Source organism: Mustela lutreola, chromosome 6 (assembly GCF_030435805.1).
Source record: "Mustela lutreola isolate mMusLut2 chromosome 6, mMusLut2.pri, whole genome shotgun sequence".
NCBI classification, from domain to species: Eukaryota; Metazoa; Chordata; class Mammalia; order Carnivora; family Mustelidae; genus Mustela; species Mustela lutreola.
The window spans coordinates 108,392,545-108,420,403 of NC_081295.1; the positions used below are offsets into that span (position 1 = coordinate 108,392,545).

The window sequence follows — 27,859 nt, forward strand, 5'->3', positions numbered from 1 at the left end:
TTTCTTCTTTGAACAGTTTATTTTAAAAATTTGTTTAGTTTCCAAATATTTTGAGATTTCCCTGAAGTTTCTGCTGTTGATTTCTAATTTAATTCTCTTTAAGGTTTGTAAACACATATTGTCTGAATTTTATTTTATTTTTTCTTCTGTTTAGTTGTTTTAATGAATACAAATCAGAGGTTTAATTTTAAAAATATATTTTTACAATGTTGTGCAACCATCCCCACTACATAATTCCAAAATATTTCAATCACCTCAACAAGAAACCCCATGATTATTGATAATTTTCAGCTGCCCTTTCCTCAATGTCTTTGCACCCACTAATCTCATTTTTGTTTCTATGGATTTGCCTTTTCTGGCCTGAATTTTAAGTCTTTCAGATTTATTGAAACTTATTTTATGGCTATGTTCATTTGTTTATATATTGGCTACCAATAGCAAAGTTAAGCAAGTTCATGTTTGGTACTTGCCACAACATTAGAATGAGTGTCTCCGTAAAGTCTATGCCCTGGAATAGTCACTTATCTCCTTCTTGTCCCCACACTGATAAAATCATGTGAATAGAATTAATAAAGTAATGGATGTTATTAAGGCCTAGAAGTTGCACTGCAGCTTTTATCAGACCTGGATCATTAGGTGTTTCACTGCATAGTTGAGAAAATTTTGTAAGATTGGATTCAATCTGTTGTCATAAGGCACATTATAGTGGCAATAAAAAGTAACTACAGTAGTGCCTTAACAGTTTTTGCTATATCTGTTAATTCCTAGATTAAAAAAAATTTACTTTTTTATTCTTGTGAGCCTGAACAGGGCTTTGGGTTATTCACATATGTTAGAGCTGAATGGAGAAGTATCTGACTTTCTGTTAAAAATTGCACAGGTGGCCCCCAGAAATTATCCATAATTTTTTTTTTAAGATTTTTTTTTATTTGACCTAGAGAGAGATCACAAATAGGCAGAGAAGCAGGCAGGTGCAGGGGGTAGGGGAAGCAGGCTCCCTGCTGAGCAGAAAGCCTGATGCAGGCTTGATCCCAGGACCCTGAGATCATGATCTGAGCCAAAGGCAGAGGCTTAACCTACTGAGCCACCCAGGCAACCCTCCACAGAAAATTTTTAAAAGTGTTTGTTTTCCAGGTTCATAAACCTTATCAACCAATTCACTATATACTCCAAAGCTAACAAGCATGTATCATGTTCATTAGAAAAATAATATTTATATCAAACCCATTCATTATTATGTGAATAGGAACATCAAGAAACATTTAGTTATGAAAAATTAAATTACTTAGCAACAGTATGAAAGACAAAAAAAATCCCACTTAAATGACATGTTGCTAATTCATTTGAAGTTTGGGTTGTGAATTAAATTCTAAAATATAACAGCATAAAGATAGTATGAAATGTTGAGTGACCACACCATTGACATTATTATATTAAAATAAAGCAACTTTTAATTTCAGGAAATCAGTACATAAATAATTATTTTGCTCACACAAAGAAATGAATATTTATTTCTCAACATTCTGTATTAACATCATATTCTTCTATTCAATAATTAAATATAGGGAATGACAATTATATTTAAGACATAAATATTAGCATCATGGTAGGAAATTTTGTGCATGATATTGTCTTATATGTATGTAATCTTAGCATTTCATATAGAATAAACATCCATATTTTTTTTATAAATTCCTGAAGACAAAGCTGCGATTTACAAAGAGCCATAATCGTCCAGTTTGTATTTGCATTTTCTTCTAAATTAAACAAATTTTTCTAGAGATTAAGCAACTTGCTACATGTCACATAATTGCTTAAATAATGACAAATTAGTAATAAAATTTTGTGCATTCCACCTAATCCCATTATAACTCTATGTTCTTTCACAACACTAGATTAGTTCTGTAAAAAAAAAAGGTAAAAGACTCAAATATAAATTTATTTTAACATTAGTCCAATATTACAACTCTACTGTACAACATTGTGTTGTCCAACATTATATGTGGAATATTTAAAAAGATACAAAAATAATTATTTACTTGGCTTCTTCTACAAACAAAATTATATAGTCTAAACACGAATCCTTTGTCATGTATGCAGTTTGCAAGTCTGTTGTTTATCTTTTCATCCTCTTAATGGGGAATTTCTAGATAAAAATTTTTGATAACTTTGACTTTATTTATTTATGCATTTATTATTTTTTCATGGATTGTGTTTTGGCATCATGTCTAAGAATTCTCCTTCAGTCACTATGTTCTGAATGTTTTCTGCTATAAAACAGTTGTCAAAACAACTAGGCTTATTTTTGTTAATAATGTCATAGTATATGACATAGCATATGAAAAGTAGCAAGTTAAGAATATAAGAAGATATACTGCATGGGTAATTAAGAAATATAAAGAATATTAATTACGTGTGATTGTGTTGGTGGTGGTGTTCTTTAAATAGAAAGTGGTTGCTTCTAAGACATTAAAGTTGCAGCCCAAACTGTGATTTCCTAAACACTAATCAAACTGTACTTAAGAAGCTTCACATATGCTATTATTCAAAAGAGAACGGCAAGATTCAGGGAAATGTACTCTTTCTTGTGATCTGATATATTGCCCTTCATGGATGTTTTGTGCAAAATAGATCATGAAGAAGGGAGATGATTTCTCAGAAAAGAATGGATTTTGGAAATGTCATTCATCATAGATTAGTACTGTAAAAAAAAGTCAAGATTCACAAGGATGAAAAGAGGCTCTTCCCTTGGCCTCAGGAACTTGAGGTCTGGATTCTAATAAAGGAGATATATTTAGGCTCTCTTGTTGAGCAGAGATTTAAGTGTTCCCCTAAGAGCAGGTCCTGACCTCATGGCCAACTGGGAATTTGTATGAGCCAGTCTAAATGTTGTCCAACTCATCTAGTGTCTAAGCATACATTTCCTGACTTAACTTCTCTTTATTATCCTTTCAGTAATGCCATATTATGTATGTGATGGTGTGGATTTAGCATTGCTATGGATAATTAAAAAGAAATTTTTGCACATACTTGGTGCAAAGTAGCATGGGATAGTAGCAAAGAATCACAGCGGCCAGAAATCATCAACCAATCAACCAAATAGTGGAGAAAGACTCAGCAGCCTGGTAGCTGATACCTCACTAATGACAATCAGATTGATGTATGTAACACTGGCAGAGAGAGTAAAGCTTATCAATTCTTCCAAAGGCTATCTGAACTTCTTACCCACCCATATATGTACTAGACAATGTAATCTTTTTAGAAATTCTGGGCATCTAGCCCAAGCCAAAGCCTTTAAGCACTAATATACTTCCTTCCATCACTCACCTTCATGCACTGGCAACCTGGAGGTCACATGTTCTAGTTGGTATATCTAAAACATTTCATTAGACTGGATTTCTGAGTTGCTACTTGGAAAAGGTTTACCCTGCAGAGGCACCAGGTATACAATAACCTCCTTGTGGAAAAAAACAACAACAACAACAACAACAAAAAAAAACCTGGTTTAAGGAGTATTACTTAATTCAACATGACCCAGCCTAATATGATCATTACAAAATATTTTAAATATTTTACCAAATTGGGTTCTGCTATAGCAAGAACTTAAAATTTATGGCATAAGTTTAATGAGTGGTGAGCAGCGAGGAAATGTGAAAGGGTGAAAAGATAATAATCCACATTATAAAGTATCACCTGATGTAACGTGAGAGAAACTTGAATGCATGCTAATTTAATAAGTAGAGCAGGGGCGCCTGGGTGGCTCAGTGGGTTAAGCCGCTGCCTTCGGCTCAGGTCATGGTCTCAGGGTCCTGGGATCGAGTCCCGCATCAGCCTCTCTGCCCATCGGGCTCTCTGCTCAGCCTGCTTCCTCCTCTCTCTCTGCCTGCCTCTCTGCCTGCCTCTCTGCCTACTTGTGATCTCTGTCAAATAAATAAATAAAATCTTTAAAAAAAATAAAAATAAGTAGAGCAGAAGAGGTTAAAAAAAAAAAGCAAAATTAGTAGAATGTTTTCGTTGTTATTTACTGGTTATGGCAAGAAAAATACAAAAGTAGATGTACTAGGGACTATTTGCAAACACAAATATGAGAATTGGTGTACTGGGAATATTAGGGTCCAATATTGGGAATGAAAATTAAGAATGACCATTTATAGGTATGGATTAGAGTGGCCTAGAGTATATAGGTTCTATTTCTATTTCTTCATTCTATTAAAGTGTTTGTGTAAGTCACCATGTGAAAAAAAACCATTTTATATCAAAATATGGGGCATTTAAAAAAATGTTCCATGTAAAAACGATTACTGGAGTGTAAATGCAAGTGTAGGCAACACATCTTTCCGTCTTACACTTATTAAAACTCTGAGGCACATGTTCATTGTAAGCTGATGATGAATTTGAAGAGAATGTTACATTTTGCTTTTGTTATATTTTATACAAGCAGCCACATAAAGCACAAATCATGCAGAAACTTTAAGGAAGTATGATATATATCTAAAAAAAATAGCCTACTTAGTAGGAGCAACTTAGCAATCTGAATTTAATCCAAATATAAACTCCATTCAGGTGGGTAATTTTGTCTGTTAACTGACTTCACAAGCAAATAAAATAGTGTTTATTTTTGTTCACTTTAGAATTTCTCCTCTAAGTGTTAGTAAATGCAGACTCTTGTATAGGAATTAATATTTCTGATCATAAAGGAGGGTCATGGGGGATAGCTAGGTGGATATACTGACACCTGATTTTCCCAAGATGAGATTACCTCCTGTCTTCTGGCGGCTTTAATTCCATAAAACTCTGACTAGCATTACCATTGACTGTGCTTACTTTAGGATTTTCTTTTGTCCAAATGCTCACTTCTGAGAGCTATTTTTGGTTTCTTTTTAAAATCTTTCTTTTTCTCCGCTAAGTCCTCCTTGCATAGAATTAGCCTATGCCTGTATTTTCTCTGATTTTCCTTATAGATTTCTTGTCTACACTAAGATTTTTTTCTGAAATAGTTATCCCAACTGTTCCTACTGGTGTTTTTAAATTAATTTTCTTAAAGATTGTCTAGTGACCCAGTCTTACAAGTTTGACTCTGATCTTGGAATATCTCCAAGATTTCAAAATAGGCAGAGCTACTCTTTCCGCTGCCAAAGTATGTTATAGTGAAATGTTTCAACCCATGTTTTTTTCTCTCTTGGCTTTTTAATCTATCGGATACAATCACCTCTCAATTTTCCCAGGATTCCTGAAAAAAAGAGTCTGATAATAGTCTCCATTTTACTCCCCAGCAATGCCATCGTTGTTCATTTTAAGCAAATGCTTAATGGAAAGATAAATATATAAATACTACACTCCTAAATTAATCAGACTTTTCTTACTTAAACATGCTCTTCCCCACAAATATGAAATAAGTAAAACAATACTCTGATTCAGTAATTTAGATTAATGCTGTATTTACCAATACTCATATTGTATCAATAATCTAGTAATATACAAAACAGATTTTGACCTCATGAAATCATGAATTTACATAGAAATAGAATAGATGTAAAAGACAAGTAAATGAATACATAGTATGTTTAATGGTGATAAATATTATGGAGAAAAAGGAGGCAGTGTGTTTGAAATAAGGAGTTCTGGAGGGTATGGTCATTTTGTATAGAGTGGTCAAGGAAAGCCTCAATGATGAGGGGAATAACATACCTGTAGAGAGAGGCTTATGGCTATTTTGCAAAGGAATAATTTGAACACAACTCCCCTCACCTTGATACATTTTTTTTTTATTTTTTAAAGTACATATCACCTTCTAAATTAATATGTATCACCTTCTAAAATAATATATAGCATAAAGATTTGTTATATTTGTGACTTAATGCCTTCATTCAAATATAATCTCCAATCACATAGGTAATTTTGTCTGTTTTGCTAACTGAGATTTCATAAGCAAATGCAATGCTGTTGCCTCACAACAAACTTTCCATAAGTACTTGTTGAATGAATGCGTGAGTGAATAAATGGACAAAGTACACTTCAGCAGACACAACAGCAAGTGTAAAAACTGAGTTGAGGATATCCTTACGGTTTTCAAAAGCAGAAAGAAAGCTAGAAGACTGAGTCAATAAGAGGATGCAAAAGAAAATGCCTTTTATTTTTAATTTTATGGAAACACAATGGAGCATTTGGGGCTGAGGTTTGGCATAATCTCACATTTTTAAAAGATTACCTTAAAAGTAGATTATATATGGTCAAGAAGGAAAACAGAGAGATTTGGTTTTAGATTACTGTAATATTCCAGACATGACATTATGAAAGTTGGATTAAGATACTAATGAAGAGGACAATGAGAAAAATCACACTCTAAATATATGTTGGAGATAAATACTGCTAGATTTGCTGATAGATTTAAAAGAGAAGAAAAGATAGGTATACTCATTTTTTTTTTTTTTTTATTGTGGCCAACCATGAGGTGAGGTAGGTTGGTTATTGGTTGGTTGGTTGATTGTTCCCCCTGCCCCCTCCCTGAGATAAGAAAATGGGATTTGGGAGAAGAAAGTAGAATTTAGTTTTAAACATGTTAATTTTGAGATCTATATTACACATATGAGTGAAGATATCTTATAGACAGTTAATCATAGTGATCTGGAGTTTAGGAGTAAAGCCTGAACTGGATACTTAAGTTGAGATTCTCCAGCATATAAATAGTATTTAAATCCAAAAGACTGGAATGGATTTCTGAGGAAATAAATGTGGATAGAGAAGAGAGTTTTGAAGTTTAATTCTTGGCGCATGTCAATATACAGTAGGAATTGTAGACCTAAAGAAGTATCTGAAAAAGGATGGAGAAGAAATAACCAAGGAGTAAGGAAGTAGGTGATAAAAGAGTGTGGCACACAAGAAGTTGAGTGAAGAAATACATCAAAAATACAAAGTATATCAAATGCTGCTAATAGCTAAAATAAGATAAATAATTAAACTGAACTAATTAGAAATTATGTTTAGCAATGGAGTTTTAAACAGCCATTAGTAGGATGTTTCTGTGGAGTAGTGAGCAAAAACACTTGCTTGGGAGCACCTGGGTGGCTCAGTGGGTTAAGCTGCTGCCTTCGGCTCAGGTCATGATCTCAGGGTCCTGGGATCGAGTCTTACATCGGGCTCTCTGCTTGGTGGGGAGCCTGCTTCCCTCTCTCTCTCTGTCTCTCTCTGCCAGCCTCTCTACCTACCTGTGATCTCTCTCTGTCAAATAAATAAATAAAATCTTTAAAAAAAAAAACAAAACAAACAAACAAAAAAACACTTACTTGTGTGGGTTTGAGAGAGAATGAGAAGGATGTATAAAACCCCTGGTTATTCAAAGTTTAGTAATCTCTGACGTGGTAGCATCGAAATTTCACCTAAAGTCTCTTTATAAATGCTGAATACCAGACTCCACTGAAGGAATACCTGATTTTACCTAAAGTCCCAAATGATTAATATCTAAAGTAAAACTTATGGAGCACTATTCTAACAACCTCTTTTAAGTAAGTTTTATTTTATGAAGAACAGTGATATGAGGTAGGAACCAAAGAGGTATTTGGAATCTTTCAAAGCAAGTTTGTGAAAAGATGGGGGGTTGAACTGTTTAGGGAGGGAAGATTAACAATCGACACAGGAAAGAGGATGGTTTCTGGATTAATGTATTCGAGTAGGGTAGAAAGACACATGGGATCCTATCCACAGGTAGAAGGATTAGCTGCAGGTGGAAGGCACCATTGTATGAAGAGAGACTGAGTTAGACAAAAAATTAAGTTGATGGAGTGTGTAGGCGGACCCTGAAAGTCTTTTTCTGATTGCTTCTAAGTTTTGTTGAAATGTGAAACAAAGACCTCAATGGAGTATAATTAAAGAGGTGGAGGTTTGAGGAGAAAAGGTAGGTATGATAGGTTGTCAAGAATATTGAGAGAATGCAATATTAAACAAAAATTATAGATATCAATAACTATTTTTATTTTATTTTTTTAAAATTATTTATTTGACAGAGAGAGACAGCAAGAGAGGGAAAACAAGCAGTGGGAATGGGAGAGGGAGAAGCGGACTTCCTGCGGAGCAGAGAGCCCAGTGTGTCACTAGATCCCAGGATCCTGGAATCATGACCGGAGCAAAAGGTAGATACTTAATGACTGAGGCACCCAGGTGCCACAATAATTGTCACATTTATATAAAAAAATAAATAAAAGTAACACAAAACCATACACACATAACCCAAATACTTTAAACTAAAATATTTAAGCAAAAATTCTACTAAATCAGCTAAGTAACTTTCATTTTAATGAAAATCATAATGGGGCTTCTATAAAACAAACTAGCTCTGCTATCCAAAGGACGTGCATGTATCCATTAAAAAAAAATCACAATGAGAGTCTATTTCTGGGCTCTCTATTCTATTCCATTGATCTATGGGTCTGTTTTTGTGCCAGTACCATGCTGTCTTGATGATGACAGCTTTGTAATAGAGCTTGAAGTCCGGGATTGTGATGCCACCAACATTGGCTTTCTTTTTCAATATCCCTTTAGCTATTTGAGGTCTTTTCTGGTTCCATATAAATTTTAGAATTATTTGTTCCATTGCTTTGAAAAAGATGGATGGTACTTTGATAGGAATTGCATTAAATGTGTAGATTGCTTTAGGTAGCATAGACATTTTCACAATATTTATTCTTCCAATCCAGGAGCATGGAACATTTTTCCATTTCTTTGTGTCTTCCTCAATTTCTTTCATGAGTACTTTATAGTTTTCTGAGTATAGATTCTGTGTCTCTTTGGTTAGGTTTATTCCTAGGTATCTTATGGTTTTGGGTGCAATTGTAAATGGGATTGACTCCTTAATTTCCCTTTCTTCTGTCTTGCTGTTGGTGTAGAGAAATGCAACTGATTTCTGTGCATTGATTTTATATCCTGACACTTTACTGAATTCCTGTATAAGTTCTAGCAGTTTTGGAGTGGAGTCTTTTGGGTTTTCCACATATAGTATCATATCATCTGCGAAGAGTGATAATTTGACTTCTTCTTTGCCGATTTGGATGCCTTTAATTTCCTTTTGTTGTCTGATTGCTGAGGCTAGGACCTCTAGTACGATGTTGAATAGCAGTGGTGATAATGGACATCCCTGCCGTGTTCCTGACCTTAGCGGAAAAGCTTTCAGTTTTTCTCCATTGAGAATGATATTTGCGGTGGGTTTTTCATAGATGGCTTTGATGATATTGAGGTATGTGCCCTCTATCCCTACACTTTGAAGAGTTTTGATCAGGAAGGGATGCTGTACTTTGTCAAATGCTTTTTCAGCATCTATTGAGAGTATCATATGGTTCTTGTTCTTACTTTTATTGATGTGTTGTATCACATTGACTGATTTGCGGATGTTGAACCAACCTTGCAGCCCTGGAATAAATCCCACTTGGTCGTGGTGAATAATCTTTTTAATGTACTGTTGAATCCTATTGGCTAGTATTTTGTTGAGTATTTTCGCATCTGTGTTCATCAAGGATATTGGTCTATAGTTCTCTTTTTTGGTGGGATCCTTGTCTGGTTTTGGGATCAAGGTGATGCTGGCCTCATAAAATGAGTTTGGAAGTTTTCCTTCCCTTTCTATTTTTTGGAACAGTTTTAGGAGAATAGGAATTAGTTCTTCTTTAAATGTTTGGTAGAATTCCCCCGGGAAGCCGTCTGGCCCGGGCTTTTGTTTGTTTGGAGATTTTTTTTTTTTTTTAAAGATTATTTATTTATTTATTTGACAGAGAGAACTCACAAGTAGATGGAGAGGCAGGCAGAGAGAGAGAGAGAGAGAGAGAGAGGGAAGCAGGCTCCCTGCCGAGCAGAGAGCCCGATGCGGGACTTGATCCCAGGACCCTGAGATCATGACCTGAGCCGAAGGCAGCGGCTTAACCCACTGAGCCACCCAGGCGCCCCTGTTTGGAGATTTTTAATGACTGTTTCAATCTCCTTACTGGTTATGAGTCTGTTCAGGCTTTCTATTTCTTCCTGGTTCAGTTGTGGTAGTTTATATGTTTCTAGGAATGCATCCATTTCTTCCAGATTGTCAAATTTATTGCCATAGAGTTGCTCATAGTATGTTCTTATAATAGTTTGTATTTCTTTGGTGTTAGTTGTGATCTCTCCTCTTTCATTCATGATTTTATTTATTTGGGTCCTTTCTCTTTTCTTTTTGATAAGTCAGGCCAGGGGTTTATCAATTTTATTAATTCTTTCAAAGAACCAGCTCCTAGTTTCGTTGATTTGTTCTATTGTTTTTTTGGTTTCTATTTCATTGATTTCTGCTCTGATCTTTATGATTTCTCTTCTCCTGCTAGGCTTAGGGTTTCTTTCTTGTTCTTTCTCCAGCTCCTTTAGGTGTAGGGTTAGATTGTGTACCTGAGACCTTTCTTGTTTCTTGAGAAAGGCTTGTACCGCTATATATTTTCCTCTCAGGACTGCCTTTGTTGTGTCCCACAGATTTTGAACCGTTGTATTTTCATTATCATTTGTTTCCATGATTTTTTTCAATTCTTCTTTAATTTCCTGGTTGACCCATTCATTCTTTAGAAGGATGCTGTTTAGTCTCCATGTATTTTGGTTCTTTTCAAACTTCCTTTTGTGGAGGAGTTCTAACTTTAGAGCATTGTGGTCTGAAAATATGCAGGGAATGATCCCAATCTTTTGATACCGGTTGAGTCCTGATTTAGGACCGAGGATGTGATCTATTCTGGAGAATGTTCCATGTGCACTAGAGAAGAATGTATATTCTGTTGCCTTGGGATGAAATGTTCTGAATATCTCTATGGTCAACTAATCTTCGACAAAGCAGGAAAGAATGTCCAATGGAAAAAAGACAGCCTCTTCAATAAATGGTGCTGGGAAAATTGGACAGCCACATGCAGAAAAATGAAATTGGACCATTTCCTTACACCACACACGAAAATAGACTCAAAATGGATGAAGGACCTCAATGTGCCAAAGGAATCCATCAAAATCCTTGAGGAGAACACAGGCAGCAACCTCTTCGACCTCAGCTGCAGCAACATCTTCCTAGGAACAATGCCAAAGGCAAGGGAAGCAAGGGCAAAAATGAACTATTGGGATTTCATCAAGATCAAAAGCTTTTGCACAGCAAAGGAAACAGTTAACAAAATCAAAAGACAACTGACAGAATGGGAGAAGATATTTGCAAACGACATATCAGATAAAGGACTAGTGTCCAGAATCTATAAAGAACTTAGCAAACTCAACACCCAAAGAACAAATAATCCAATCAAGAAATGGGCAGAGGACATGAACAGAGATTTCTGCAAAGAAGACATCCAGATGGCCAACAGACACATGAAAAAGTGCTCCATATCACTCGGCATCATGGAAATACAAATCAAAACCAAAGTGCGGTATCACCTCACACCAGTCAGAATGGCTAAAATCAACAAGTCAGGAAATGACAGATGCTGGCGAGGATGCGGAGAAAGGGGAACCCTCCTACACTGTTGGTGGGAATGCAAGCTGGTGCAACCTCTCTGGAAAACAGCATGGAGGTTCCTCAAAATGTTGAAAATAGAACTGCCCTATGACCCAGCAATTGCACTATTGGGTATTTACCCTAAAGATACAAACGTAGTGATCCAAAGGGGCACGTGTACTCGAATGTTTATAGCAGCAATGTCCACAATAGCCAAACTATGGAAAGAACCTAGATGTCCATCAACAGATGAATGGATCAAGAAGATGTGGTATATATACACAATGGAATACTATGCAGCCATCAAAAGAAATGAAATCTTGCCATTTGCGACAACATGGATGGAACTAGAGCGTTTCATGCTTAGCGAAATAAGTCAGGCGGAGAAAGACAACTGTCATATGATCTCCCTGATATGAGGAAGTGGTGTTGCAACATGGGGGTTTAAGTGGGTACGAGAAGAATAAATGAAAGAAGATGGGATTGGGAGGGAGATAAACCATAAGTGACTCTTAATCTCACTAAACAAACTGAGGGTTGCTGGGGGGAGGGGGTTTGGGAGAAGGGGGTGGTATTATGGACATTGGGGAGGGTATGTGCTTTGGTGAGTGCTGTGAAGTATGTAAACCTGGTGATTCACAGACCTGTACCCCTGGGGATAAAAATATGTGTTTATAAAAAATAAAAAATTATATTAAAAAAAATCACAATGAGTGGAAGATCATCTCATTTTATTGTTATTTCAATAAGTTCTTTTGGTTAATCCTCTAATGAAGTGTCAAAAATTTCCGAAGCAATTCTGTGTAAAATAATGCAGTGCAGTTAGTTGGATATTTTATTCATGTAAATTCATTTCAGCCTACTTTCATGTAAGAATGAAGCTATTGTACTTGAAGGATAGGCCACACAAAGGCATCACCCATGGAAAAGTAATTTGTCTTTCATTCCTATGGGAAAAGGAAGAAATGATTGCTAAGAGCATTTTGCAAGGACTAGAAAAGTAAAGTAAGTAGCAAACACAAGAAAATTAGAGAAAAATAGCTAACTTGTTGACCCATGTTTGATTATAGTTTTAAGACTTGTCAAGATGAATAATTGATTCAAAAAAGGAATATTCAATGTAAATACTTAATATTCATTTATCCCAGAAGTAATTGTGTAAAGGATTTATATTTAGATATTTTGGTAAATAAATAAGGACTTTTAAATTATTTATTTTATGCACACTTTAACAAAAACCATTTAAGTACTTTTATTCTCATGTTATTCGTTTCAATAATCATGCATGGTGTGAGATTTTTTTAACAGTTAAAAATACCAACTTTGTTAAGTTCCTAATGTGTAGCTCTCACTCCTCTGCTCTTCCACTCAAATTAGTAGGATTTAGCCTAAACCCTATTACAGAGATGAACTAGTATTTTCCTTTACAGCAAAGATCTGTGTATTTATTTTCTCTAAAGAGTCAGAGAATAATTATTTTAGACCTTGTGGGCCTTAGGGTCTCAAACTCTGCTATTGTATCATGAAAGTAGCTGTAGACGATGCATGAGAATGACTATTTTATTTTTTTAAGCACTTTATTAGTATTAACCTAAGCAATTTTGTGAGATAGACATTGCCATTAACCCATTGTTACAAAACAAATATTTGTGTCTCCCCCAAATTCTTATGTTGAAACCTTTTCCCTGATGTGATTGTATTAGGAAGTAGGGACTTTGGAAAGTAATTAAAATTTAGGATTAGATGAAGTTATTAGGCTAAAACTCTCATGAATGGGATTAAGGTCCTTTTATAAAAGTCAGGAGCTGCTTTTCCTCTCTGCTCTCAGTCATGTGAGGATACAATGAGAAATTGGCAGTCTGCATCCTGGAAGATGGCCTCACTGGAACCTGACCATGGTAACACCCTGATCTTGGACTTTCAGCCTCCAGAACTATGAGAAATGAATTTCTGTTGTTGTGTAGCCACCCAATCTATGGTTATTGTGATAGCAGCCCAAGTTGACTAAGATGTCCATTGTGGGTGAGATGATTAGGCACATGAAAGATAGAGTTCAAGGCATATATATCCTTAAATTACTAATAAGAAACTTTGAAGAATGAAAGAAACACAAAATGTAAGACTATATTTAGACAAGTACCTAAAGACATATAAATCATGCAAAGAACAATTAAACACACAACACACATGGAAGCCAAAAGGTGTGGCTCCTAAAATAAATCCATTCACATTCTTGAACTCTGAGAAGATTGTATTAGGAAGTAGGGACTTTGAAAAGTAATTAAAATTTAGGATTAGATGAAGTTATAAGGCTAAAACCCTCATGAATGGGATTAAGGTCCTTTTATAAAAGCACCCATCTCTGGAGCAGAGATACTGCTAGAAGGAAAATAAAACAGAAAGCTGAAATCAAGAAGGTTTCTAGAACACTGAGCTAGACTATGGGACTGGAATGGTGAAATCCAAGTTAGACTCTAAGCATGCATTGAAAAAAGGTCATAGATCACATACCCACTGTGCAATTTTAGGTTGGGATATATGAAAGTAAGTACTATTCACCTTCCAAAATTTTCATTTAATAAATGAAAGTTTTTCTAATAGAGAAACTGCATTTCCAATTAGAAAAGTTCTTTTGAGCAACAGTAACAATTTACATTAACAAAGAAATGGAAAGATGATCTGCTATCAATACTGAAAGTATCTGTCTTGAGGTTACAATGACTATATCCCCAATTAGATAGATGAGTAAAGCCTGTATAAATTTAATTTCATTTTCATGTTTAATCAAAGCTTTAAAGATTTGAACAAGGATCTGCCTAATTTCTGGCTGAAAGTACTTCTAATGTAATGTCAGACAAACAGATGTTTCTTAGTGAAATTGAAAAAAAACAATCCATAAGACACGCATGAAAAGAGTCAGCATTTCGGGGCACCTGGATGGCTCAGTGGGTTAAAGCTTCTGCCTTCAGCTTGGTCATGATCCCAGGGTCCTGGGATCAAGCCCTGGATTGGGCTCTCTCCTCAGCGGGGAGCCTGCTTCCCCTCCTTCTCTCTTCCTGCCTCTCTGCCTGCTTGTAATCTCTGTCTGTCAAATAAGTAAATAAAAATCTTAAAAAGAAAAAAAAAAGAATAGTGTCAGTATTTCAAAGGAAGAGTTGCAAAATAGGGAACACACCCTTCTCTGGAGCAGAGATACTGCTAGAAGGAAAATAGGGTAGAAATGTACAATTAATGGATTAATAAAAGATGAGATGTGTTTTAATAAAATAATGTCAATCTTCTGATAATTATTATCAAGGAGATTAAAATATAATAAAATAATTAAGAATTCTATGTTAATACAAACTGAAATATGAAAAGCATATACCAAAATTAACATAAATAAGTATGGGATCATTAATATACCAATAATATAAAATATAACTTGTAAAGAAAATAATCAGAGAACCATCCTCCAAAAGGACACTGAGCCTGGATTTTCTGAATCTTCAAAATCTGTGAAACTTAAAAAATATCATGAAGTATGATCTAGAACAGTCCTACTCAACAGAAATAAAATGTCACATGAATTTTGAGATTTGTAAACCTGGTGATTCACAGACCTGTACCCCTGAGGATAAAAATATATGTTTATAAAAAATAAAAAATTATATTAAAAAAAATAAAGGAAGCAAGTAGAATTAATTTCAAATATACTTTTAATTTATCCCAATAGATCTCAAATAAAATTATTTTAACATCAATATAAAACATTATTATGTTGTATTTTACTTTTTTCATACTAAATTTTTGAGTGGGAAAGTATTTTTCACTTACATCACTTCCTAATTTGAAAGCCAAATTCCAAGTGCTCAAAGCCATAAGTGGCTAAGAGCTCTGTATTGAATAGTACATTTCTAGAGCAAAGGGAAAAAAGTAAATCTTTCAGTCTTTCTCAAAAAGCTATTCTAAGCTTGATAGCAAATATCTTACTAAAAAGAATGGAAGAATCTTAAATGAGATATGAGTGATTAAATTTCACTGATATTGAAAAGTAATAATAAAAACATCAAGTTACATCCATTCTCAGACCAGAAATTATTAGAAAATCTATGAATAGAATTTCACATCAATAGCAGTAGCCTATAAATCTGAAGAATAATGAAAGTAAATAGTTCTAAGAATGGCCATTTCAATACATTTTGCTGCATTAACTATCTATCCATACCAAATCAACAAAAGACTCCTAACTCTCATCTTATGAAAATAGTCATCAATCCAGTTAGGTTGTATATTTAAATGTGACCGGTAAGACAATAAAAATTCTAGAAAAGTAGATCTCTGAGACATGAAGGAAATCATCAAAATTTCATGAAAAATAAGGACATTTGTTTATTCAAAGACTACATTTAAAGAGTGAAAACCAAGTAAGAGAAGTTGGCAAATGTTTTTAATACCTGTAACTAGCAAAGACACAGCATAGTAGGAGCTCCTAACAAATCAATAAAAAATATGTCAACAATATATAATGTAAATGTATATATTTTGCATAAACACTATATATACACATGTATGGATATCTATATGAATATGCACATATATATGTGTATATATGTATTAATATATGTATATGTATGCATATGTGCACATTTAATACATGTGTGTATACATGCCTATGTGTATGTATATATACATATGCATGAGTACAAGTATATATGTGTGTATGTATATGTATAAAGCCTGTCAATAGGAAAAAAAAGATAAAAGACTTAAATAGAATTTTCACAAAAAAAGATATCAAATATCCATTAAAAATTTTAAAAAAAGAAATTAGGTAATGTTACATGTCTGACTTTTTGCAATTAAGATAATTAATTATTTAGAACATGTCTGACTTTTTGCAATTAAGATAATTAATTATTTAGAAATGTGAATAAAATGTGTTCAAGTATTTCAACAAAAAAAATGAAAAGTATTCAATATCATTAGTGAATGTAGAAATCCAAATTAAATCAAATAAATGTTGCTACATACTTCTCAGAGAGTAATAAAAATTGATGACACACAAAATGATGTGTGCATGTAGAGCAAAGAGAAGTTTCATATACTGCTGATAGGACTGTAAGTTAGCACCGCCCCTTTAGAAACAATGAGTTTTTATTTATTAAAATTTAACAGATATATACATAAATCATGATCAGAAAGTCCACCAGAAACCATAACCAGAAAGTATACATATTTCATATGTATATATACATATATGCATATGATGCACGTATGTATGTATGTATATTCTACGCACGTGTGTATGTGCATCCTCGCAAAAAGCAAACAAAAGACAAGGTCAAGAAAGCTTATAGTAGTAACATCATTCATAATAGCCTCAAACTGAAAATTGGCAAATGGTGTCCATTATTAGAACAGATATATAATTTTGATATATTCATACAATCAAAAAACACACAGCCATGTATTTAGCTAAACTCTCACAAATATAACATGAATAAAAAAGGCTAGACATAATAGAGAACATACCATAAAATTCTATTCATCTAAAAATCAAGTGAAGAAAAACAAAAGTAAACTGTAAAAGTTCAGGAGAATCTTTATCTTTGGAGTTGAGGGTAGGAGATGGTTACTTGGAAGTCATATGAAGAGACCTCCTGGGATGCAGACAATGTTTTATTTCTTTATGTCATAGTTATGTGGAATTATATTTTGTGAGAAACTTGTATTCAAAAACTTAAACGCGATTTTAAAATACAGTTAAAACCTAATAGTTGCATTTAAAAATAGTTAAAGCCATGCATAAAATCAAAAGGTTAAAAAACAACTTGTATTATATAGGACAGGGACATGTCCTTCCGTGTTTCCAGATGTGTGTTTGTGTCATCAGTAATCAAATGTTAGCCAAACTCCGAATCACTGGAGGGCTTGTTAAAACAGATTACTGGACCTTGTTTCCAAAGCTTGAGATTCAGCAGGTCTGCATTTGGTACCAAAACCTAAGAATTTTCATTTCCAGTAAGTTCCCAGGTGATACTAATGCTGTCGATGCAGCACCATGTTATACACCACTGACTTTGCTATTCTCTTCAAAATGCAATTTCCTCCATCCTATAGTCACCTGCCTGACTCCCTGCTCCATTCATCCCAGCCTCAGCTCCCGCCAAGGAAAGTATTCCTATCCTCAAAAACAATGACTACATTTAAAGGTTATTCTCCATAATACTTTCCTTAGAAATTTATCTCTATATTTTCTTCCCTTGTCTAGGTTTGTAATATCTCCACCCGGTGACATTCCTTAGGGTTTATTTTATCCCCTAAAATTTTTGTATTATGTCTATTGCATAAATTAACAAATCCCATCAATTTCTCAATTTTCTGCATGATTTTAACATTTTCCTTTATATTCATATCCTTCTTGTGTTTAGTTCTCCCGATTTCAAAGACAAATTTAACCCCAGATTTATTAGCACGCCCCCTTCCTTCTAGATTCCTAATGTGTAATGAATTTAGAATGAAATTTACATCCTGGTAGCTGTCCTTCCTGCAAACTCAGTCAAAGACTGCAAAGGCTTTTCTATATGTGAAATTTTGACTTGCCTCTTACCTGGTTGAGTGTATCACTCCCTTCATTAAGTGGCTGGAAAATTAAAAATCCATTGCCCTCCTTTCATTCTGCTTCCTCAGCAATTTTATTTCTATTTTCCTTCTCTTTTTTCCTGGTCTAACCTTGCTCTTAAGACTTTTCTGGTGGTCTTTGAGTTATCTCATTATTTTCTTTATCCTAGTTTTACTTTTCACAAAAAATACTTTCACAGAAAATAAATATTTCTCCAATGTTCTTCACCCTCTACTTTCAGAGCTAATATGTTTCTTATCATGTTCTTTTCATTCTCTTTGGGCCACCAAAAAATATTTTTAATATATAATGTTAAGTAAGTGCTGTCAGCTTCTTGTGCTTCAAAAATGTTAGGTGTTCTATATTTAATAAAAGTCTGTTTTACATTTCATCAAATCCATCTCTTTTTATTAATCAAGACACAAGTATATTTTTTAGAGGAGAAGTTATAGGGACAACCATCTTAAGTTTATAAATGCTTTGGTGTTTTTTGTTTCACAAAAACATTCAAACACTCTAGTACTCAGATGATGTGTTAATTTGGGTATATATGGGCCATGGATCTCTCTCCTCTGTCTGAAAATGGCAAAAAATATATATCTTTAACTACCATCATACAGAGAAGTTATTATTAATAAGGGACAAGAAAACCTTCTCTGCCTTTCCAACTTCAAATGGATGTAAACTATTACTCTATATTTTCTGCTCAAATGAAAATCATGCCAAGAAGGTAAACCATAAATAACATTAGAAGTTGTTCTTCGATGTCTCTGTGTCTGACAATATTATTCCAGACATTTATAACCAATAAAAATTGAATGGATAATGTGATTAAATGTGTAATTCAGTTTCAAAGCTCTCCTTTGACCAACTGTCTTAGCTGCACAGCTTTTAGTTGTATATTAATAGATATTTGATTACAAAGGTAATGTTGAATACTGTGATTATTCTTTCAAAAGGGTAGGAAAACATTTATTTTTTATATGAATAATAACGTGAAAAGTTACATTTTAAAAACCATGGATTACGAGGTTTATATACATTCCCTGAAATCAGAGAGGACAATATACATAGTAAATTTTAAATAAACTTAGTAAATGTACATAGGTAAAAACAAAATTTCTAAAAGATGGTTTTTCATTCAAAATTGTATCAGCTATAGACATTTGTTTTATCTTTTGGGAACACATTAAAATGATAGTGGTAGTTCACTCATAATTAAAGGATGCCAAGAATCAACAGAAGCATGAAAGCAAAGAGACTGAGTAAGTTGTTTAATTGTTTTTGTTTTTCTATAACTGTTGAGGATAATTTTTCTGCTTAACATATTAGCTTCACTATTAATCTATGTTTTAGAGGTAGAAAAAAATTTTTAAAAGTCTAAGCCTAATTTTATTTGTTTTGATTTCTCCTCATGTGATTTCTTTCTTCCATAAGAATTTTGAACAATGAATGGTGACTAAGAGACCTTTTACTAATCATACAAAGATTAAGCATATAAATATAGTATACTCAGAATTCTAAAATTTTAGAAAATTATATAATATTGATGTACTATACAGTGGCTAACTGAACATAATAATAAAATAAAATTACCTACACCTCGAAAGAAAGAACGAAAGAAAAAGAAAGATGCTCTCTAACATCAAAAAAAAAGAAAAGAAAATTTAAAAAACTAAAAATTTTTAACACTGAAAGTGAGAGACTAAGGTGGCATTTTGTAACCGTGTATTAAGTGTAAAAATAGATATGCACATGAGAAATATAATTGTTCTATTTAATTAATTAACTAGAATTACTCATTAGGATAAGCAGCACATTTGAGTCAGCATAAAATAACAATCAACGATTAGAAACGTGTGATCATAAAAGAGACCACATAATTGAATAGTAGTATCCTGTTCAATATTGGATGTAAACCACTCATGATTAACTCATAATTTCTATTATAGAGGAAATTCATACATATTTGAAACATTTTTAATAGCATAGAACTATAATATATGGTTTATTATATTCAGGATGTTATTTATAAAACTATACTGAATGAAAACAGGAGATTACAAATTATAGATTTCCATGTAGATATGTTTCCATTTACATAGACTGTATAGAGAACAGGATTCATAATTAACACAAAATATGAATAATACATTTAATGATTAGAAAATAAAAATAGTGATTTTTCATTTTATTGGTAATAAAATCACCAATTAAAAGAATACGATATTATATATATCAGATGAGAAATTATACTCATCTAGTTAGCAAATTTATTTTAATTTTTGTAATGATATTATCCACTGCTGATGAAGATGGTGTATAATGATTTCTTTTATATATCAACAGAGTTATAAACTTGCTCACCAAGTCTTGAAGGAAATTTCTTAGTGTGCACATTTCAAGAATCTTCAAAATGTTTATATTTTTGATGCAATAATTTCATGTCTAAGAATGTATCTAAATTTTACTTCAGAAAAAAATCAGTGAGGGGCACCTGAATGGCTCAGTGGTTTAAAGCCTCTGCCTTCGGCTCAGGTCATGATCCCGGAGTCCTGGGAGGGAGCCCCACATCTGGCTCTCTGCTCAGCCCTGATTCCCCCTCTCTCTCTTTGCCTGCCTCTCTGCGTACTTGTGATCTCTGTCAAATAAATAAAGAAAATCTTTAATAAAATAATCAGTGATATACCTTAAGATGTATATTTATATTATATTTTCATGTAACAGCAAAATTTTAAAAGTAAACTTGCAAATAGTAGTATGGCTACATATATATGTTGACATGATAGAACACTAAGTAGCCATTAAATTTATTTATTTATGTGACAGAGATCACAAGTAGGCAGAGAGGTAGGCGGAGAGAGAGTGGGGAAGCAGGCTCCCCGCTGAGCAGAGAGCCTGACGCGGGGCTCGATCCCAGGACCCTGGGATCATGACCTGAGCTGAAGACAGAGCCTTTAACGCACTGAGCCACCCAGGCGCCCCTTAGCCATTAAATTTAATAACTACATTAAACGTTTGCATAGTATAACAGCCATTGCCATGCATTTTTACATACATTAATTCATAAATCTTATATCTTTTCTATAAAATAGTCACTGTCATTAAACTCACCAAATCTTGCTACTCTCTCACTATCCTCCCTCTACAACTGTTAAGAGCTAAGATAGCGCAATGACTACCTCATAGATCCACCTATGCTTCCAGGTCTGCAATAAAATGAAGAAAATTATATACAATGTAAAAAATCCTGCATTATTACTGAGAATCCAGAATCACTGAATAATATCTTTTAAATATAATGCAAGTTGGATCAACTTGCTCTAAAGATATCAAAACCTATCAAATGGGTAAAAGGGACATCTTGCATCATTGCTAATAAATCCTCGTCCTGAGGCTGCAAGATGTAATTGTGAGCTATAAAAAAAAGTTCTGGCACAAGACTTCTGGCAACAATTAACTAAAAGAGAAATTACTTGGGGCAAGAACACAGTGTGCAACCAGAACATATTACTCGGAATTCCCTTTTTAAAAATTAATTAATTAATTAATTGAGTAATGTATTTATTTTTAAGAATTTATATTTTTATATGGCAGAGAGAGGAAATGCAAGCAGGGGCAGTGGGAGAAGGAGAAGCAGGCTTCCCGCCAAGTGCCAAGCGGTGAGTCTGACGCTGGGGCTCAATCCTAGACCCCAGGGATCATGACCTGAGCTAAAGGCAGGTGCTTAAGGACTGAGCCACGTAGGAGCCCTTGGAATCCTCTTTTAAAAGCCACTGGAGATCAACAGCATTGGAAAGTATCTTATACTACCAGCCTCCACTATTCTTCCACAAGATATACAGAGTTAAAAAAACAAACAAATAAACAAAAAAACAAAGAAACCCAGAAACCCAGTGAAGAACGGTTACTCAATATGTTTTTCAGTGGTCACAGAAATGAAGTTGTGAATAGTCCAGAGAAAGCTAAATACTGAAACCTGACCCCTACCATGTGGCTCCACTATCATGAAGAGAAATAGCAAGTAACAAAATACCCTTCTAGAATGCTCACTTCTCTGGTTCCAGACTCACTTCTCTATCTGCTAATTTACTTGGTATCAGGAATACTCCAATTTACAACCTGAGAAGGTATCACAAGAACTGGAATACACAATAAGGTAAAGCAAAGAGAAAAATCTGCATTGCCTATGGATAAATTACCAGGGAAAAATTTTTCTTTCTTACTTAGAATGGATACCCGGAAAATAAAAATCATTTGAAGCTAACAAAAATATCCTGGAAAATAAATGAGGAAAATAATACTTGACAGCCAGAGAAAGGACATTTTTAATGATTGTATTGACAATATTAGTTTGTAATTTATAGTAACACTTTGTGTTAGCTAGGCAAAGTCCTGCTAGCTTTACATGAATAGCTGCCTTAAACTACCCCTCTGTTGGGTAGTATTATTATTCCCACTATAGATGAGGAAAAGGAAGCATAGGAATGTTGATTAATTTGTTTAAATTGACACATCTATAATGATTAAACCTTGTGTCAGAGCCAGGGGTCCACGTGTATCTCCTGAATTTAACCAGAGGTCATACTACCAATTTCTGGTACTTCTCTCAAATTACTGTTTTAACTTGTACTGTTAAAAGTTCTTGAAAGAATTTTCTACACCCACAGCCACAAATCTGGCTTCCCCCCACCCCAAACATTCCAAGTGGTGGACAAGATCACTAATAATCACCATACTGCAGAATTGAATGAACACTTTTCAGTGCTTTTGTTAGTTGACCTGCCAGTAGAGTACTGATTAAAGTATGGACTATTCCCTACTTTAAAGGCAAAAGGCTCCACCGTCTTTTTTTTTTTTTTTTCAAATTTATTTCACAGACAGAGATCAGATGCTGAACCCACTGAGCCACTCAGGTGCCCTTTCAAGGATATTTTTTGATGCAGAAGTTTTTAGTTTGATATATTTCTACTTGACTATTGTTGGTTTTGTTGCCTGTGTTTTTTGGTGTCATATCCAGGGAATATTTCCCAAGACAAATCTCAAGAAGGTTTTCCATTTTATTTTTCCCTAGGAATTTATATTTTCCAGTTTATGTATAAGTCTTTAATCCATTCTAAATTGATTTTTGTGTATGGCATAACATAAGGGTCCAATTTCATTGTTTTGAATGTGAAAACCCAGCTTTCTCACCATCCTTTGTTAAAGAAACTATGCTTTCTCCATTGCATATTCTTGATCTGTTGAAGATCAGTTGACTATATATGGTGGGTTTATTTCTGGTTTCCCTATTCTTTTCCACACGTCTATTTGTCTGCCTTTAAACTAGTACTGCAGTTCTGATTACTATAGTTCTGTAATATATTATGAAATCAGGAAGGGTGATACCTCCAGCTTTGTTCCTTACTAAGATTTCTTTGGCTATTCATGATCTTTTGTGCAAATATGCATTTAGGCTGTTTTCTATAGCTCTAAAAACTATTGTGATTTTTATGGATATAACGTTGAATTTGTAAACCACTTTGGGTAATAGAGACATATTAACAATATCATATCTTCCAATACATGGCTTTGGAATGTTCTTTCATTTGTGTATGTCTTAATTTCTTTCATCGATGTGTTGTAGTTTTCAGGATACAAATCTTTCATCACCTTGGTTAAACTTGTTCCTAAGTATTTTATTCTTTCTGACATTATTGTGAACAGACTTGTTTCTCTAATTTCCTTTTCAGATAGTTCATTGTTAGTGTAGAGCAACTGATTATTGCATATTTATTTTGTATCTTGCAACTTTACTGAGTTTGTTTATTAGTTCTAACATATTTTTTTTTCAAATGGGGTTTTAGGGTTTTCTATTTTCTTTAATTTTTTAAAAAAATTTATTTAAGTTGTCTCTATATACCATATGGTGCTTGAACTTACAACTCCGAGATCAAGAGTTGCATGCTTTTCCAACTGAGCCAGCCAGGAGCCTCTAAATGGGGCCTTAGGGTTTTTTTATATAAAATATTATGTTGTCTGTAAATAGGAATATATTTACTTCTTTTCCAATTTGGATGCCTATTTATTTTTCTTTCCTAATTGCTTTGACAAGTATTCCAGTGTTGTGTTGCATATAAATGGTGAGAAGAGGCATTTTTGTCTTGCTCTTGATCTTTGAAGAAAAGTTTTTAATTTTCTTCATTGAGTATGATGCTGATATTGGGCCTCTTATTTATGTCCTTTATTATATTAAGGTACATCATTCTTTCTGTATCTTATTTATTGAAAATTCTTATCATGAAAAAATTTGAGTTTTGTGAAATGCTTTTTTTCTGCATCCAATAAGATAATCATGTGATTTGTATCCTTCATTCTACTTATGCAGTGTATCACATTAGTTGATTTGTGTTTGTTGAATCATGCTTACTCCCAAGGGATAAATCCCATTTGATAATGGTGTATGATCCTGTTGAATTTGGCTAGTATTTTGTTGAGAAGTTTTGCATCTGTATTGATTGAGTATATTAAACTGTACTTTTCCTGTAGTGCCTTTGCCTGGGCTTTGATATGTGGATAATTCTGGCATTATAAAATGAGTTTAGAAATGTTCCTTCCTCTTCAATATTTTTGGGAGAGTTTAAGAAGCATTATATTAATTTTTCCTTAAACATTTGGTAGAATTCACCAGTAAAATCATGTGGCCCTAAGATTTTCTTTATTTGGAGGGTTTTTTTTTTTTTTTTTTTTTTTTTTTTTTTTTTTTTTTATTTTTTTTATTTTTTATTTTTTATAAACATATATTTTTTATATACATATATTTTTATCCCCAGGTCTGTGAATCACCAGGTTTACACACTTCACAGCACTCACCAAATCACATACCCTTCCCAATGTCCATAATCCCACCCCCTTCTCCCCAACCCCCTCCCCCCGGCAACCCTCAGTTTGTTTTGTGAGATTAAGAGTCACTTATGGTTTGTCTCCCTCCCAATCCCATAGTGTCCAGAATCTATAAAGAACTTAGCAAACTCAACACCCAAAGAACAAATAATCCAATCAAGAAATGGGCAGAAGACATGAACAGACATTTCTGCAAAGAAGACATCCAGATGGCCAACAGACACATGAAAAAGTGCTCCATATCACTTGGCATCAGGGAAATACAAATCAAAACCACAATGAGATATCACCTCACACCAGTCAGAATGGCTAAAATCAACAAGTCAGGAAATGACAGATGCTGGCGAGGATGCGGAGAAAGGGGAACCCTCCTACACTGTTGGTGGGAATGCAAGCTGGTGCAGCCACTCTGGAAAACAGCATGGAGGTTCCTCAAAATGTTGAAAATAGAACTGCCCTATGACCCAGCAATTGCACTATTGGGTATTTACCCTAAAGATACAAATGTAGTGATCCAAAGGGACACATGCACCCGAATGTTTATAGCAGCAATGTCCACAATAGCCAAACTATGGAAAGAACCTAGATGTCCATCAACAGATGAATGGATAAAGAAGATGTGGTATATATACACAATGGAATACTATGCAGCCATCAAAAGAAATGAAATCTTGCCATTTGCAACAACATGGATGGAACTAGAGCGTATCATGCTTAGCGAAATAAGTCAAGCAGAGAAAGACAACTATCATATGATCTCCCTGATATGAGGAAGTGGTGATGCAACATGGAGGCTTAAGTGGGTAGAAGAATATTTGGAGGTTTTTAATTGCTGATTAAATCTACCCACTAGTAACTAGTCTGTGTAGATTTTCTGTTTCTTCATGATTTTCACAGTTCACTACTTGTAGATTGTATGTGTGTGTGTGTGTGTAATTTATTCATTCCTTCAAGGTTTTCCAATCTGTTGGCATATGATTGTTTATAGTAGTTTTCTAGATCCTTTTTATTTCTGTGTTATCAGTCATCATGCCACTTCTTTCATTTCTGATTTTATTTGACTCATGCTTTTTTTGTTGTTGTTTTAGTTGAACTAAAAGTATGTCAATTTTGTTAGTTTTTAAAACAACCAACACTGAATTTAGAGTTTTTCTATTATTTTTCCACTCTATATTCTGCTTATTTATGCACTAATATTTGTTATGTCCATTTTTTTTCTTGCTAACTTTTGCCTTACTTAATTGGTTCTTTATCTAGGTCAATGAGGTTTAAAGTTAAGTAGTTTGAGATCTTTCTTCATTTTCTATAATGGTGTTTACCAATATAATCTTCTTCACTTAGTACTGTTTCTGATATAGCCCATGCATTTTGATATATTGTGTTTTAACTTTCATTTATGTCAAGATATTTTCCGATTTCCCTTTTTATTTTTTCTTTGGTCTATTCATTGATCAGGAGTATGCTGCTTAATTTCCACAAATCTGTGAATTTTCTAATTCCTTCTGCTAATGATTGCAAATTTCTTTTCATGGTGGTCAGAAAACATATTTGGTACTATTTCAATCTTCTTAAATATTTGTTTATTAAATATGAGAGTAACATTAATTATGGAAATATTCTCCTACTTTGAAACAAATTTTATTTAGATTGTGTTCCTGATCACATGTATATTGAGAAATAAATTTTATTAGATAATATCTGGATCAAATTATCTCCAAATATCCATTAATGTTATAATCAAAATGAAGTATAAAGTCGAAGTAAGCTTTGAAAAATTGATTTAGTTATTTCAGTAGTAATGCTTATTTTAAACTTAAATTCACAAGGAAGTGACTACAAAACTAAATGTATTTCATCATTTTATGAACTTGTCTATATTTTTGAAATTCAAATATAAGCTTTCACAAGGTTTATACTTGACAGTATTGACACAATATCTCTTAGTGAGTGTTTTTTTTTCCTTTTTTGTATTTTTTTTTTTAAATTAGAATGCAAAGAATACAAATTCTTCACCAGATTCCAGGTGAAAAAAAAAAATCCAATAATAATGGCACACTCCAGATCCACAAAGGTTACATTAAAAATACTGCAATATTGTCTACCACCATACCACCCTGAATGCGCCCAAACTCATCTGATCTCAGAAGCTAAGCAGGGTCGGGCCTGGTTAGTACTTGGATGCGAGACCACCTGGGAATACCGGGGTGTTGTAGGCTTAAAAAAAAAATACTGCAGTATTTTCAAAGTATTAAGTTTGTCATAAGATGGCATTGAACTAGTTATTTCAACAGTAAGTTGCTTTCCTACGTTAATTATTGGTATGATAAAGACAAAGTTATTACGCCTCATGTGCCTTTCTAAATACTGGAGATAGAACAATAAATAAAAGAGATAAAAATTTAAACCTTCCTTCAACTTTTGTTCCGGTAGAAATACATAGAAAACAAACAATAATAATAACATAATATAAATAATAACATAATAGTATTATGATCACGTTATTAATTATATTAATTATAATAACATAAGTAATACCGATACCTATTTTTTCATTATTATTACAATATACCGTAAGTTAGACTTGTCAAGTGTTATGATAAAGACAAAGCAAAACGGAGAATGGAGAGTGCTTAGGTGTGGACATAAGGTTCATTTTTAATGTGGTCAGGAAATGCCTGAATGTACAGAACAATCTGTGACTGTAAAAGAGTAAGAGAAGGAATAGAGAGATAGGAGATGCGGTCAGAGATAGAATGAATCAGACCTTGTAGGTCCTTGTCAGACATTTTTAGAGCTCCTGTTTTTAGTGATACAGACAGCTACTAAGGAGAATGGTTTGACAGAGTGGTATGATCCAAGTCAAATTTTTTTTTTTTCCATTTTAAACATTTAAATTCAATCAGTTAACATAT

General features: G+C 33.6%; 1 protein-coding gene and 1 pseudogene across 1 annotated transcript in view; one reads left to right on the plus strand and one right to left on the minus strand.

Annotated features, from left to right (window-relative positions):
• Nucleotides 1–27,859, minus strand: part of EYS (eyes shut homolog) — a 1,683,276-nt gene that overhangs the window by 1,601,753 nt on the left and 53,664 nt on the right. The window lies entirely within an intron of this gene.
• LOC131834965 (5S ribosomal RNA) lies at nt 27,044–27,163 on the plus strand (annotated as a pseudogene).